The sequence below is a fragment of the Humulus lupulus genome, chromosome 4, assembly GCF_963169125.1.
Source record: "Humulus lupulus chromosome 4, drHumLupu1.1, whole genome shotgun sequence".
Taxonomy (NCBI): Eukaryota; Viridiplantae; Streptophyta; class Magnoliopsida; order Rosales; family Cannabaceae; genus Humulus; species Humulus lupulus.
Window position 1 is genome coordinate 241,848,824 of NC_084796.1, and position 10,612 is coordinate 241,859,435.

Below are 10,612 nucleotides of genomic sequence, written 5' to 3' on the forward strand. Positions count from 1 at the left end.
CTAATTTAAATATTTTGATGACAAAAGTATATTTCATTTGTATTTCGTTTGTATTTTGGTGTGGTTGTTATACCTTCTTAATTCCCACATGGTGTCTTTGTGGAAATGTCCCATTAGCTAAAAATTAATTTTTAAGATTTAAATTATTAATTATTTAAATAATTTATTTCTAAAATAAAATAAATCGAAGAATTCCAATAGATACCATTTTTTTGGTAAATAAATAAACCCTACAAACTAAAATAATTTAAAGACTACATTAATAAAATCACAAATGAAAAACACTAATAACACTAAAGGTGTTGTTTGGTAACACTTAAAAAAAAATCGTTTTTTATTTAATGAATTATAATTTTAACAATTAAACATAAAACAATATTTGATAACTCTATTTTTATTTATTATTTTTAAAAATTTTAATTAAAATTGATTAAAATTTGAAAATAGAATTTTTTTCACTTTCAAATTTTTTTTAAACTGTTTTCGACTTTTTCGTTTATTTTTTTTTCTTCTCTTCTTCAAATCAACACTCATTTTATATTGTTAAACAAAAAATAAAAATAAAAGTTATCAAACACATTTATTATTTTTTGTTTTTAAAAACAAAAAACAAAAATAGTTACCAAACATATTTTTATTTTTTAAAAATAAATAAACATATATAAAAATAATATTTCCATTTTTATGTTTAAAAAAATTTAAAAACAAAAATTTTACCGAACACAACCTAATCAAACAAAAATTAAATCAAATACAAAGAACAGTCTAAGTTGCCACCTCCTTTGCCAAGTTGAAGACTCAAATCGTGCCTCGCCTCGTTCACTAGGTTAAAGACCTAGGCTCCTCCACCCTATGCACGCCATTGTCTAGCGATCCTCTACCAAGTTGAAGATGTCTCCTCCTCCAACCAACATGGTCTCCTTATAATTTTTGTTTTTTAAGATTGTATGATTTTAGGGTTTATTTTTTTAAGAATGTGTATTAATGTTTATAGATTTATTTTAGTTTGATTTTTAGAATTTATTTTAAGTTTTATAGTTTTTTTCTTCTAATTTTAGTTGTTTTTTACAAAGAAAAGTTAATTTTATTTTCAAATTATAAATTGTTTTGGGTTCATAGAAAATTACTATGTGAGCCGTTGATCAAACTTAATAGGCAAAAGATAACAGTCTTAACAAAACATAAATGAAAGAGAATTTTCTTGTCTTCAAAATATATGATTGAGGTTTAAGTGCAACGATTCTAGACAATTAGGCCTTGTTTGGATCTTGAATTTTAACAAGGAAAATTTTTATGAAGGAAAATATATTTCACAAATTTGATAAGAGATTTTTTTTGTATGTATTTATAATTGTTGTAAATTTTAAAATATTATACTACATTTAAGTTTTAATTTTTCTAGAAAAAGAAATCGTAATTTATTGATTAAATCCAAACATGATAAAATGAAATCATTTGAATTTCATTTTTTTTCTCTCTTAAAATCCAAGTCCAAACAAAGTTTATTGTCTATACCACTTTATTTTATATGATGATAACTAATTAGAGAATATTAAATTATTAACTTCAAATATCTTGTTTACATATTACAAGTTGTTAATGTCAGTTTTTAGCTCTTGTTTTTTGTTGTAAAAAATTATGCATCTTGTTTTGTCTGGGTTACGATCTGTTTTATCTCAATATTATGAGTTGTTAACATTGAATTGCAGGTTAGTTGTTAGTTTAACTAACAGTGTTTTTTATTCCAGCTAATAGTTCACACGTGACAGTGTGATGTCACCTGGTCCTGTCTATCTTTCTATAAATAAATCATTGGACAGAACATAATGAACTAACTCTGATAGAAAAACCCTAGATCTTGGTTCTTGGTCTTAACTTTGTGTTGCATGGGCAAGCAAAATGTTGATGCAGAAGCTGGCAATCACTACTGGGTTTTTGAAGATCAGAGGAGAAGCTTGGATCAGACAACAACTGAAGGGATTTCAGTCAAGTCTTTTAAGGGAGTTCAAAGAGTGTGCTCTGCCGAAGTTTTGCTTTTAATATTGTTATTTCACTGATTCTTGTATATTTCTTGATTGTGTTGTATAATCCGACTATATTTTGTACTATAGATTGCATGGAGTTTTTGTTAACATTTATTGTATACTTTCAGATTTATAATAAACTTTCTTGAAGCATTAAAATTGATGATACTTTGGTTTAATGCTTACATTCATAGTGTTTAAGATTCTTTCATTTCCACAAGTAATTTGAATTAGTCATTAGAGTAGCAAATCCATCTTCACAAGTTTTATCAAGTTTATTCTTTTTTTATCAGTGAAAAAGGTATGTCTTTGCTGAATATTATGGGTAATACTTTAAAATTGTACTCACAAGTTTTTCTTATAGATTATATTTGGAAAGTAAAATTAGTTGAAGTTTACAATTTATTTATTTATTTCACTTATATGATGTAATAACAAAACTGAAACTTTTTGGTGCAATGAATGTTTGGATTTGTTTTGTTAGAATAAACTGTATCGCTATTATAATTGAATTAAAAAAATTCATAAAGGTGAAATAATTTTTTCCATAAAAAAGAGTTTATTGTCTAACTTAAGAATATGCTAAGTAAATTCATAAAATTCATAGGCTACAACATTAGAAATGGATGCCTTTGAAAAGTATAATCAGACTAGAAAATAAAAAAGGAGACCCAAATTGTTATGGACAACATAAAAAATTTAAAAGTCAACAATGAGAAACAAGATTTGGAGAAAGCAACTTGAAATGGTAGTCCATGATCTTGACTCTTGAGCCACAATTATGTTCTCCAATAGAGCAAGAATTTTTGCTTAAACAACAGATAAATCACTTGCAAATCAAACATTGATAAGTAACAAAGCTATTAACTTGCATTGAAAACAAAATTTTAGATGGTCGATATATTTTTTTGGTCCCTTTGGTTATTAAAAGAAATTGTTAACAATGACTGCATATTAAAATTCCAACATCACATATTCTAGCTACTAATAAACTTAGGTTATGTTCAAGAATACCAAAATACCAAAATCAACACAACCATGGCTTGACAAAATTTGAAATAGAAATTAACAATACAAAAAGAGTTAAGAGTTAATGAACAACTAATTGATGTAGATGATGTGTATTTTCCTCTTTTTCCTTGTTTTTCCTTCGTTGTACTTCTTCTCCTCTGTATTTCTTCTCTTCATTTCCTTTGCTTATTTTTTTCTCTAATGACATAATGGGTAGAAAGTGAATTGGTGGCTGCTTTTTTATTCTTTTTAAAGCATGGGTTCCAATTAGGAAAACCCTACTTTTTCATTTCTCCACATGTCACATTCTTTCTTCTTTTGAGACCACTTTTAATTAAATCTCAATTCTGAGATGCCTTTCTTTTTTCAAAAATCACCAAATAAATCATAAAAAGATCATTAAATGACTAGCTAGCCTTATTTCTCACATTCCTTCCTCAATTGCTACTGTGCATAAAATGTTGCAGTATCACTGTAATAATATGAATTTTTTTTGCATAAAAAATTAACATTTTAGATCAATTTAACTCTTAAAAAATATGTTGTTGACACAAGATTTCGTCAATGACAAAGAAATAGATAGACTAGAGAATTGTAAACGACATGAGATTTTTACATGATTCAACTTATTAATTAAGCCTAATCCATGAGTCTATTGTATTGAGAAAGAATTTACACAGGTTCAAGTTCTCTTAGGGTTTGCAATTTGGTAGTATTTGGCATGCACAAGTTAGCTTGCTTTTACATTAAGTTCCCAGCCATATTTACAAGTGACTTAGGGAGACTAATACTCTCCAATCGGGGTTTAGATCATAGGAAATACAGTTACTCGATTAATCCCAAATTACAATAAAAAAAATAATGGTGTAAAATGTGTTTAAGGTGGTCATCGAGGAGGCCCAGACTTGTCCATCAAGTAAGCTTTGCCTTGCAATTAGCTTCTTGAAGACCTCCAGGTCCTCGTGCGTACAACCATAATTAGGTAGTGGAGTTAGTGTCAGGTGGCACACCGCTTGTTTCCAAGGGCGATATTGTAACTAACATCCTTTTTTATTGGTTGTACGGAGGGGACATCCACGTTCCCAGGCAGCTACCACTAATGTCAAAGGTAGGTGGGCACGGATGTCAGAATGGTCCTTACCTCTCACAAGTAGACATGTCGATAAGTGCATCTCACAAACTAAGGAAGGTTCCGAGAAGGGAATGCTACTCGAACAATGTCCTTTGAGCTTCTCTAAAGATTGAGCACTCGAAACCCCTACGGTCTTCAGGAGTTCACATGCTTCATGGCCCTCGAAAACCTAGACATTCCTCGTTGACTAGCTCCTTGCTAGGTGTCACGGCTTGACACATGTTTGAGGAGGTCACATGTTTCTCGAGTAGTCACATCTGTTGACTTACTCGAAAAATACACACAATTAAGGTAGATTAATTGTTTAAATAGAATTAAATAAAAGAATCTAAAATTAATTAAAACTAGTCTTAAAATATTAAAATTAATATTTATTCAAAATGAAATAAAATTATATAAATTAAACTAAAAATTGGTAACAACAAAGCTAAATCAATGCAAAAAAGTTAAATAACTCTATTTTATTATACATGTACTTTCAACACTAACAACTACCACTTGTCTTTAAATTGATTTCATATTAATCTTAGTGAAAATATTTACGTAGGTTACGTAGTGTTAAATGTCTAATCGTTACTCCTTTAATAAATATACATTTATATAATGCTCTCAACGCTTTGTATCACAAAACATGCAGGTAACAAAATGTTGTTTTCTTAAATTTTATGACCTTCATGTTGACCGTATTGGCAAGGGAAACAACAACATCGATAGAGAGCAAATAGTAGTAAATAATCAAAACATAGAGCGAGTTAGGGGAAAGAATGAAGCCTGTCGGCATAGACCGAGAGGCGAGTTTAGATAGACTTTGGGTGAATTTCATGTCGTGTTTGGAGAGTAAGTATAGCGTCCTAAATTTGTTAATAAGGCTTAGGGCCTTGATTAGCATGCTGAAAGGGCAATAATTGATTTAATTATACTAATATGTGAATTACATGATTTTGTGATTAGAAATACATGTTTAGGTGAATTAAATATGCATGTTGGCCAAATTTGGTAATTAGGGGCATATTTGTAATTTTGGCCCGTTGAGGGCATAAATGCAATATATTTGTGTGTTGTGATTGATACCACAAGAGTGTGGTGATATATTTGTGATGTGAGATCCGAGACGATCCTATGGAGCAGAATAGCTAAATAGTCACAGTGGGGTCGAATACCGGATTAGGGAAGAGCCTAGGGGTATTTTGAGGATATAATATGTGTTCGGGAATTGTTGGGTAACGAGTAGAGATTTAATGTTGTTTAAGTGTTTCGGGAATTAAATGAGGATTTATAGGAACACTCGAGGAATTAGCGGGATATGGCAAATGACGAGATTGCCCTTGGAGGCATTAAATGATTTAGAATGGACTTAAGGGTATTTTGGGACTTAGGTGGCTGAGGATAAGCTTAAGCTGATCAAAAGGGACATACTTCTAGAACTAAGGCAAGACAGAAAATGATAACTCTCTCAATCTCTCTCTCACGATTCCCTCTTCCTCTCTTTGGTGCCTAGAAGCTGATGGAACTTTGAGGATTCTAGACTAAAGAATTGAAGGATTAGACTTGTTGTGCTTGGGGGAATCAGTTCAAGGGAGGAGATATCACAGAGGTAAGGGTCAAACTTGATTTGTTTTTATTGAATTTTGCTGTGAATTGGAAGTTTGCATGAGAGTTGAATTTTTGGTTTGATTTTGAATGTTTGATGAAGATAAGGGATTGTTTCTGGATTGTTATGATGCCTAGGCTGTATGGATAGGAAATATAGGGTCTGTTGTGGGTTTAATTGATGTTTGGGGTGTGAATTAGTGGTTTTGGCTGGGGGGGAAACGTAGAAAAATGATGGAATTTATGGGTTTGGGGGCTTGGGCCATGACCCTGTTCTTTAGGCGCCGCGCCCCGTGTGTTCGAAGAGGCTCGAGAAGCCTCTGAGTTGCCTAGACGTCGGGGCACAGGCATGGCGCACCACAATTTGTGTCCTTCAGCAGAGAGAGCTCTGCTCTCTGATCTGTAGGCGCGCCGCAACCCTAAGGGGCCGGTCGCGACTCAAAATAAAGAAAAAGGGCAATTGAAGGTTTTTAGCTCGAGAACCCAAATGTTAAGGCTCGATAATGATTCTACTACCAGGTTTGGTAGGATTCAAGGTCTTGGAGGCTAGATTAATATTCCAAAGTTATTAATTGGTTTAGGGCTTGATGGATGGTTATTAGAATGTGTTGTGACTAGGTTTTCAACGAGGCTCAGGTTAGAGGACTGTGCTCGAGATCGCGATAATTAGACAGCTCGAGACACAGGTAAGAAAACTGTTGTACCCGTAGAGCAGGGCATGACCCTATTGTTTGTATTTTAGGGCGCAACCTATTATTTATGTTTAATATATGTGTAAATATCTATGAATGTTATGTATGCTTATGAATGAACGGCGACAGCTGGGAATGTCTAAGGCCGAGAACGGAAAAGGCTGGGAACGGCGAAGGTTGAGAACAGCAAGGGGCTAGGATCGGCGTTGAGCATGCTGAGTGCAGGCCGCTAAGGCGATACCCTCCTAGGGTGTTGTATCCACCTGCTCGGTGAAGTCCGCAACCCAGGGCTTGGTAAAGCACCTTGGTCGGTGTAGGCTGCTATGTGTTTAGTTTGTTGACTGTGTTTGCTGTATTATGGATTAATATGTGTAGTTTATTATGCATTGAGTTTTCTTGCTGGGCTCGGCTCACGGGTGCTCAATGGTGCAGGTAAGGGCAAAGAAAAGATCAACCAACCATGAGTACGGAAAGCATGGAGTGACGGGTACATGTTCGGCCTACCTGACGCCACGACCAAGGTTATTTTGGGAAAATGTATTGTAATGGTTGTTTTGCTGCCTAGGTCGACCGTATTTATATGTTTGAGTTGTAATACATTTTCTAAATAGTATTTTGGGATCCCAAATGTATAACTTTTTATGACTTCAATGAATGTCCAAATCTTTTTAATTTATGTCGTTAAACGAGTTTTGTACGCCCTGATTTTCCCACGGGCTGATTAGCAGGCCGGGCTTCGGACTAATCATGGTTAGTCCATAAACATCCCCCAGGTCGAAGCTCCTGTCTTGAGGTCATACCCCCTTAGCTCGAGGAATCCTCAAGGACTCGCCAAGACTCCCAAGAGACTGGAGCAAGGAGTCGAAAGGCCGAAGGTCGGGTCAGATGCACAGCTCGTGGTCCGAGCTGGATATGGAGGCCATGACCCCTTGTAAAGTCAACACACGCAAGATAAATGTGCATATATCTGACATCACGTGTCCGATATCTCCCTGACTTCTCGGACACGCTGCAGGAACGTGCGTGTTCAGACACCCACAGCTGGATTGGGCCGTGCGGCCCATTATCTCCTTATCTATCTATTTGACCATACTTATGTGTCAGGTTTAGGAATTAATCATGAATGTCACAGTGTTGATATGACAAATAAGAAGGTCACGGGATGACCTCCTTACCAACTTCCAGGTGCCTTCTCCTATAAATATGGGGACCCTGGGAGTTGATAAGGGTTGGAACAAATAGTCTCTGGAGAGATACACTTTGTAACCAAATACCCAGAATATATCAATAATATTGACTAGTGGAGTAGAATGATTTTAACCTTTGAACCACTTAAAAACGTGTCTTGAGTCACCTATTTGATTCACTAAGATCTTATATCTGTTACGGTTCTATATTTGGCACTAATCCTCTTCTCTCTTTCTCTTAATTACCTGTTGGCGAAGAACCGCGTCAATAGTTTGGTGCTTTCATTGAGAGCAAGTTCGATTAGTGCTGCTGCAAACATCCAACTATGGTGACTACTTAATCCAGGCATGGCAACGAGACAGAACAACATGATGGGCAGGAGGCTCATCATACCGCCATCCCTGATGAACAAATTCTTGAAGTCCAGCAGCAGCGGGCCAAGACGATACTGGTAGTTCGGCGCCCCGGCCACCTAATCCGAACCCGTGTTATTATACTGCAGTGGAGATGGAGAACGCCCAGCTGAGGAGCCAGTTAGCAACTGCTAGTCGGCAAATCCAGGATATCCTGGCCCGATTACCCCCTCTCACAACCAACGTTAACGTTGGAGAGAGGCAAGGTGAGGCTCCTAAGTCTCGCCGAGGTAATCGGTCCAGGCATAGCCGTTCGGATAGACTTCCAGCAACCAACTCCACCCCTTCATCGCACCATCGAGACGCAAACTTCGGGGAAATGCCTGGGACCGTACAACAGCAATACATCCGTTCGGTTAGGACGTTGACTCCTAGCTCTCAACCATCCTCGAGGACGCCCAGGAGAGCTCGAGGAAATTCCCGGAGGAGATCCGGGGAGGGCCAGCGACGTCAGCCCGTCCCCGAAGACCGTCCTGCGCCTCGTCCAGATCGCCCGGCGCGGGACCAGCAAGTTGGCAGGGCCGAAAGGCCCCCACCAAATTTGATCCGTCCAGACGGAACCAGGATCGCTTCTCCAGTCAGGCATCCTCCATCTCTGATCAGATATCCGTCTCCTCCTCGGCTCGTCCGAGACATCCCAGCTTACGGGAGTAGTAGGAGAAACCCACCATCAGCGGGACCTTCCCGGCGTAGCAGGGCGCCAGAAGAAAGCTCAGGTCCTCACCACCAAAGACGGACTCCAAGCCTATCCAACAGGAGTCATTGGACCGGCAGTCGCCGGAGTGATCTCTCTGGAGGAGACCTACGTCAGCGACTAAGTTTGGCATAAAGCCCCAGACCACCCAGGGAGGCGACCTTCGAGATCGCCTTAACTCTCACAGAGAGGATCGAGCTAGAGATGGTAGTCAGGCTCGCCTGGGGGGGGGGGGGGGGGGCTCGATCCAAAGTACGTAACGGAAGGAATGTCCCAAACAACCTATCTCAAGATAGGAGGGGCAATAACCCACCTAATATGTACAACGGATCCGGAGCTGTTGAGCAGCCCCGGAATAACCAAGGATCTCAGGACCAAACCCTCGAGCGCCTAACTCAGATGGAGGAACTGATGAGGAAGCTCCTATCAGAAAAAGAAAAATACGAATATGATTCGGGAGACGAGATGGAACTCTTCGCCCCCAACATAGCAGCGACGGCATACCCATCTGGTTTCCGTATGCCTCACTTATCAAAGTTCAACGGGGACGGAGATCCGTCGGACCATTTAGGGATGTTCAACACCCTAATGATGGCCCATAACATTGGCCCGGAGCTGAGATGCTTGATCTTCCCTTCCACACTGACCGGACCTGCCAGACAGTGGTTCAAGCAAAGTAAAAGACAGTCAATCAGCTCCTGGAAGACCTTCTCAGCTGACTTCAAAAGGGCATTCCGCGCTCCCAGGCCGCCCGTGTTCAGGCCGACTCCCTGGCCAATGTGAGACAGCAGCCCGGCGAGACGCTGAAGGCCTACCTGAGCAGATTCGCGAACTTCGCTGCCTGAGCTAGGGACGCGGATGAAAGCTCCAAGCTCATGGCTATGAGAACCGGAATCCTTGTCGGAGGAGATCTCTGGAAGGATATACAATTGAAGGGAGTCAGTTCGGTCAACGAATTCCTTAATAGAGCCCAAGAATGGATAAATTTGGAAGAAGTCGAAGCCTCAGTCGCGGGAACCAGCCAGGTTCCTAAGCAGCCCGCTGGAGTGAGGACGGAGGTCGTGGTAGCGACCCCAGACGTCACACAGAACAACCAGCCCGACGGAAGAAGAATAAGTCTGTAGACAAGTTCAAGCCCGTGTTCGCGACATATACCGAACTCACCCAGTCTAGGGAAAGTATTTTCCTGGCCAACTCTACTCGGGTCCCCTGGAAGAGGCCGGAACCATTGAAACACCACAAGGGAAAGAGGGACACTTCCAAATTCTGTCGTTTTCATAACGACGCCGGACACAATACCGACGATTGCAGGCATCTCAAAGATGAGATAGAGACTCTCATCCGAGCCGGCCCCTTGGCTCAATACTCACGGAACAGGGTTCCAGCGAGTCGACCTACTCCAGAAGCCCCAGCCAGTCAGCCCGGGTCTCGGATAGATCAGGACGTCCCTCCTCCCGTGGTCGGAGGAGAGATATCCACCATCTCTGGAGGTCCGCACATGGCTGGCACGAGCAGAGGCGCCCAGAAGAGATACGTGAATGGACTAAAGGCTCACAACGGAGTGGAGTTCGTCCCGGAGCAGCGTCAGTCAAAACAACAACGATTAGAGAAGCAACCGATCACTTTTACAGAGGAAGATGCAGGCCATGTCCAGTTCCCTCACAATGATCCCTTGGTTGTAGCAGTCCAGCTCGCCAACCGGAAAGTAAGAAGGGCGCTGATAGACAACGGGAGTTCGGTGAACCTTTTATTCCATTCCACCTTAGAGAAGATGGGTCTGACTGTCGCCGATCTAAAGGCAACCTCCATGATGCTGTATGGTTTTTCGGGAGAAGGATCGGCAGCGATAGGGACGATCGAGCTGGTGA